At 38.2% G+C, this 6,685-nt stretch overlaps 1 protein-coding gene across 1 annotated transcript in view; it reads left to right on the top strand.

Annotated features, from left to right (window-relative positions):
- The first annotated feature begins 6,258 nt into the window (after window positions 1–6,258).
- The window catches only part of ANKFN1 (ankyrin repeat and fibronectin type III domain containing 1), a 249,095-nt gene continuing 248,668 nt past the window's right edge, over window positions 6,259–6,685 (top strand). The window contains exon 1 of the mRNA XM_081272562.1: window positions 6,259–6,304. The gene's annotated coding sequence lies outside the window, so the exon portion shown is untranslated. The remainder of the gene's footprint in view (window positions 6,305–6,685) is intronic.

Raw genomic sequence — 6,685 nt, 5'->3', positions numbered from 1 at the left:
TTGAAAGTTTCCTACCAGGTACTCCATGCAAAATGCAGCCCCTCAAAATGGGTCCCCTCACTTGATTGATCACCTTTATGTCAAATTCAATACCTGGGAAGGGGAGATATTTATAAATATTGAAATTATTCATGCAATAACGAAGTAAAACATTAGCCCTAAGTCTGTACTTACTGAAAAGGGACCAAAAAATGCATTTAAATAGGCAAAATATCCATATATGTATATAGATGCTATCAATGAAAGGCCTGATTGATGAAATGTAGTCAAGTTATGAGAATTTATAAGGAAAATTAAAGGGCAATAAAAAGTTCTATTGTGATTTGTTAAAGATGGGACTCAAACAGAAGTTATGAGATATGCAATAAATTCATTTTTTTGTAGAAGTCTGGTGGTAGCCAGATGTAAATCTTTACCAAGAATAATCTAAAATGACAGAAGAAACATTCAGATATTCTAACAGCAATTGAGACATACAGAGAAGTCTGTATATAACTTGAAGTGGTTGAAAATGTGGATGAAAGTCATATAAGGGCACTCTAGTCAGCCTCTCTCCCAGCTCTCTGCAGGGGTGATGAAGTAATTTGGAACACTGTGCCTGCAGGTGGGAAAAGCCTGGCCTTCATTTGCTGGTAATTCAGAGGGCATGCCAGACACCCTGGCTCACAGACCCTTGGAGATGGTGCAGGTTTGATTAGTGATGGGCAGCTTGTGGGCACCATCATTTCCAGTGCTGGGCAAGGCTTGGTCTCTGTAGTCTGGATGCTGCTTCTTAGGAAACAGGGGACACAAGGGGCTCAGCTCATGCATGAAACTTATAACCTCTCTACTCAAAATGTTCATGAACCAGCTGCTAATGCATGGCTCTGCATAGTGACACCTAAGTGCTTGTAAGAAATACAGACTCCAAATCCTCACCCTAGACCTGCTAAATCAGAATCTACTTTTTAACAAGATCCCAAGTGATCTGTGAGCACAGACAAAGTGGATACTATCAGCAGCTATGCCTATTTCTTATGCTTGGCTGAGGATAAGCCCAAATGGCTCCTTTTTTAAATAACTTGAAGAAAATCGCTGTACTCTGCATTTGCCCAGATGATTCTGAAAACTTGGAGACCTCTGTGGCTTCTCTCAGCTGGGGAACCTAGCCTCCCAGTACCTTCACCTCTCGCCATTTGCAGACTCAACAGCCTGCCTGCAAGTGCACCAAGGACCTGTCTCCCCTCAGTGGATCAGAAAGATCTGTTTCTGATGTGTGCAGACAGGTGCCAATGGGGGAGAGTGTGCACAAGGCATTGAAGATGACTCAGCAGGCTGAAGGAGGGACAGGCAGCTCTCTGTGAAGTAGCCTCAAAGAAACAAATAAAAAGAACTCTGGATCAAAATAATGCAAATTCCTGAGGAGACTAGGGAAATAATTACAAAGGAACAACTGGAGAGAGAGAAAGAGTTCTTAGAACTCAAAAACTTTGCTGAACACTGAATAAAATATCTTAAAGAAGGAAGATGATCACACAGAGAGGAAAATAAGAAATAGAAATTACACATGCCTAGTGAAATATACAGATGGAAGACTTATCTTACTGTTGATAAGAGAGTAAGTTCAACCTTCTTGAAGAAAAATTTGGACTCTCTATCTAATATGAATCCTCAGATATCCTATTATATAGTACCCACAATTCTGAGAACTGCTCTACAATATAAAACCATGAGTCTAAATGCAAATGTTCAAAATATTCTGGTCATTATAAGTTCATTTTTATAGCAAACACTCACAAATAATCCAAATGTCCATCATGGGATGGATTCAATAAATTAGGATGTATCCATAATGGGCTCTCATTTAGCCACTAAAAAGAATAGGAGATCTGTATAAAATGACTTGGAATGTATGTCCACAAAAATGCTATTAAGATAATAGAAGCATATTATAGATTATTATATAGTGTGAGCTCAGTTTTGTTAAAAAAAATGATACAAGTGTGTGTGTAAAGTTTTGTGTATATATTTGTTCTTTCATAAGCATAAAAGCAATTAAGAAGGATGCCTCCATGCACCATTAATTGTAATGGCTTCTGGAAAATGAGGCTGTGGTGTTGAGCAAGGCGTTCACTTCTTTTTATACGTCAAGATAAATCTGTGCGGTTCTGAGCTCTTTTACTTCACTGCAGTATTTTCTGTATTTTCCAAATTTTCTGTAATGAAAATTGTTTATTTAAATTAAGAGCGTTTTAACTATTCAAAACGAAAACACAAGAAGCCCTTTGTAAGTAAACATGGTAAGTCAGTGGAACTGCCCACCAAGGTCTGGGCAAAGGCACAAAAAAGAAAATTGAAATTCCAATAGCATAGGAGAAGTTGTTGGAAATGTTTAAAAAAAAATTCTTAAAACACCAGCCAGATTGAGGAGTGGAGGTAGGAACTCAAGTGCTACTGAGCAAAATTAGAAATATTCATGAAAAAACTGTCTGATTTGACTTTTTTAAAGTAGAGTCTATGGTAGGTCAAATCAGGACCCAAATTCAGAGACAAGAGGCTAGTGATGACATGTGCCCCTCTTATGACCATTTAAGGAATGAGTGTTGAACAGAGTGAAGAGGAGAGCCAACATTCACAAACTGTTATAATTATTGTTATTATTTGACAATTGGCATGTTCTACATTAAATAAAACCTTCATCAGTTCATTCTTAAATTCCCAAATAATTTAAGGCTTTGGTTCCCAGCACTCCTGGGTATAAGTGGAATAGAGACTAGCCATTCTTACCACAACATTAAGAAAATAAATAAAATTAACATAAAGAAGATTTAATTCAATATTCAGAATAAGAAGGCAGTAGCCTCTTCATCTCAAAATTCATCATCTTGGACATAAAGGAATTAGCTTACTGTGTTTCATAAAAAAGAATAGGTATTTTGGAGTTGTGACTCCATATGTTACATTATATAAACAGCTATTCTTACATTGATGCAATTTTTTACAAATCACAAAAATGTTAAACAGGAGAAAGCTCTATGAGATTCTTCAGTTGGCATAGAACATTTAAAAATTACTAAGTGGTCTTATTCTCTAATGACTGTGAATTATAGTTTCCAAGATGGCAACCAGGTGGGATCAGCCATAGGAATCAGGGTGAGAAACTGAGATAGATGGATGGCATAGAGGATCTCCTGGCTGAGCATGTTGGTCTGCAGATCAGCTTCTCCAGGACCTTCATTTGAGAGCACAGATAGAGAGAGATCTCCAGCATTCATCAGAGTGGGTTCCAACTAAAGGATACCAAAATAGGTATCTAAGGGTTTTGAAAAAGTGTGCTCCCTCTGGGCCTTGTTATGAAATCAGGCCCAGTGCTCCCTCCCATAATCTGAGGATGGTAAACTGCTGGCTATATGCTTCTGAAGAGTTTCAAGGAATACTGGGTACCATATTATAAGGCAGATGGCCAAGACGTCCCTTTGAAGTAGGACCAGAGGGACTAGGCTTCCTCTTCTAGGGTGGAAGAAGGGTCTCTGCCAAAGTATGTACAAAATAATGCAAATGATGGTCTTGCTCTCTTGGTCCCTCAAAGAAGCCAGTTCTTCCTGCCTGAAGCCCATGTCCTGCTTGGTGTGTTCCATGCTCCCCACCATTTCTGTTGTGGGATAAGAGTAGACCGTCAACAGGGTCTATTACAAAGAATGAACTGATAGGTACATGGAGAAGCACTGAGGGCCATTCCTGGCACATAAAGCACTCAAAATTATTTGCTGGTATCATTATTAAATATGCATTTTCACCAGCTATTATTCCAACACCTCCTTAAATTAGACTTCCCTGACTTAGGGGCTGGATCAGATCACCAATCCACCTTCTCTCTCACTGACCATTGGTGTAATTTTGCATCATGTGTAATGGTTCTACAAACTGTCCAGTTGTCCCTAAAGCCAGATAGACATTCATCATGAGGGCCAGGGATGGATTATTAGAGCCTAGAACACTGTAAGCCTTGATATAGTAGGTACTCAACAAACATTCAGTGAATGAGTTAATCATTTTAAGGCCTCTCTCCTTTAAGAATTCAGGTTTTACTTTTTCTAAAGTAGAAATGAACTTTAAAAAGCAAAGACAAGTTTTCATGTAGCTACACAGTCTGAAAACCAAACTACCCCAGACTTCATAATTGCTTGATTTGATTTGGACCCCAAGAAAAATGATAGAAACCATCACATTGGTAGATACATAATGCAACCTCAAGGACAGCTCTGAATAATTTTCAAAGTGATCAAACACATTGCAGTAAAATTGCATTGCCCAAATGAAGAGTTCTTGTCCAGTGAATCCACGATGTAACAATTTTCTTTATTCATACTTTTATGGCTAAAGAACCCATTATCTGAAGCACTAGAAAAACTTTTCTCAGTAGGTGAAAGAATTATAAATTTGTTTCCTGGCAACACGTTCCTCAAAGGAGCTGAAAACTACACAATTTCAGTACACTTTTTTGTTTGGAATGGCAGGAGATGGGGAGAATGTATGTCAGGCTGTGATTAGAGCAGTGTTCAAAACTTCTTCCATTTTGTGATACATGACATCTTCTTGAGTCACACCATGAGATATATTTAAGAAATTTAGTCCAGTAAAAATGGATCAAGTATCTACCTGTGTGAGATACAATTATCCCTATTCTTCATAGGCCCAGCCATTTAATAATTTAACAATTTGTCAATCTATGAATTCCACCCCCCATGGATACTAAATGAGGGATTAGGTGGTTTTCTATAACATTCAGAGATTTTGCAACGTGGACGTTTATTGAATATACTCAGCAGCTGGAGGACTAAAGATTGGAAAAGGGCAATCTGGGATAGAAATTTGGGACAATGGTACAGCTTTGACTGCCACGAATGGAGACATATTGCCCAAGCAAGACTCTCTACATAGTTACCCTCCCAGCTCCCATTTCGTGGATTTGTTATATATTCTTAACTTGGCTTTCCAACTTGTCCTTCTAATAATAATAACAACAGTAACAGCTCTAAGTAGGATTTGTCAAGCATTGGTAACAACACTAAGTAGTAATTCTCACTCACCCATAGTGGATACTATAGTTTGGATCTGGAATCAAGCCTTTAACACCTGGGTCTCATTCTGGATCCAAACTATAGCATCTTCTATGGGTACTATTTTATGTAACTATTTGACATTGATTATTTTATTTAACCCTTATAATAATTCTTTGAGATAGTTGCTATTATTATTTCTATCCATCTCAGAACACTGAATATATTTTCCAAAGGCACAGTATTCCTAAAAATATAAATAAATAGAAATGGCAGAGTTTGGAAAAATATTTCTCAGTAAAGTGACTCATCTGACTTATCCTGATCCATGTGGGTGGCATGGCATGGCAAGATCTTTCTGTAGGTCTAAGGGCACCATGACTGGAGTGCTCATTTAAGAGATGAGCTAGAACTACCCAAATCTCAGAATGATAAGGAGTTTCTATCAACTATGGTGACTTCCCTGCCATCCCCTAATAAACCTGCTACCTTCAAAAGCCCTCCTTTGGATATAACCACAGGAGATTAAAAAATGTATTTGGAAACAAGGTGAATTTTCTGGTGGGCCGCCACACTGAACAAATTGCCTCCACACTTGGAAAATTCCCTCCTAGCACAGGCACAGTCTAATTGTTCCTCTCCTTTCATTGGCATCCTGAATAAAGAGAAAACTGGCGTTGATTTCTATCCACCCTTCAGCATCCCCCACAAGAGCTTTCTATTTCTTGGAAAAGAAAACTGTCCACTTATCCCCATAAGCATGAATTGAGAAAATTATAATTTTTGGAGGACTTTCATTTAATGGAACAATGTGTCAGAACTGGGCCTACAAGAGCAAGGTACTATGTCAGTATGAACCTGAAGCAGGGAGAGGCTGAGTCTAAGCCATTGTACTCACAACCACTCCTTGTGTTTACTCTCTAGGATTAGACCTTGGAGACAAAGTGAGTGTCTAGTGGTACTGAAATTTTAGGACATTCAGGGACACGGAATTGAGCATGTGATGAGATGTGCCAGTTGACTTAAATACTTTCCTTGTAGATGACAGCTCCCTGCACGCCCAAGAACAGTGTACCCCCAATAAGTGCATTTTCTTCTTTAGGCATCTCATTATTTTTCAGTCAGTAGCTGTACCTTAAAAGGCTAAGTAATGCTTTCTTTTTTTTCATTTTGAAAGGGTTACTGTATAATTTTTTAACATACTTTTTTCTCTCTTTGTTTCAGAGGCTACCCTTTAAAGACAGGCATTTCACTTGCAGCAAAATGTAAGTACATTTCCTCCTTGAAATGTTATCTACTTCCCAGCTATAATTCCTAAAACCTCTTAATCTTTACGGCTCCTATCTCACATTGCTGCATTTTTAAGGTCTGGCTTAACAAATGCAGCCACAGTTTGAAGCTACCGTTTTACAGTATAGATTTGTATAACATCATGGAGCATTTTAGAAAACGTTTTGGAACCTGATTGTGGCCATGACAAACTGCATCTGAAAAGCTAGATAAAAGTAAGAAGGGAAAAAGTAGGCAACATTCATTTAGCTATTATGACCATGTGACACCAACATCTGAATATTCAGTGTCTCTCAAATGGATGACTAATTTATTCCTCTTCACCTAGGTGATCATCTTATGGTTGGTTGCAGGCT

Source organism: Spermophilus citellus, assembly GCF_964194105.1.
Source record: "Spermophilus citellus genome assembly, chromosome: 17".
Lineage (NCBI taxonomy): Eukaryota > Metazoa > Chordata > Mammalia > Rodentia > Sciuridae > Spermophilus > Spermophilus citellus.
The sequence above is the reverse complement of the archived record's forward strand: the minus strand, read 5'-3'. Positions and strand labels throughout refer to the sequence as shown.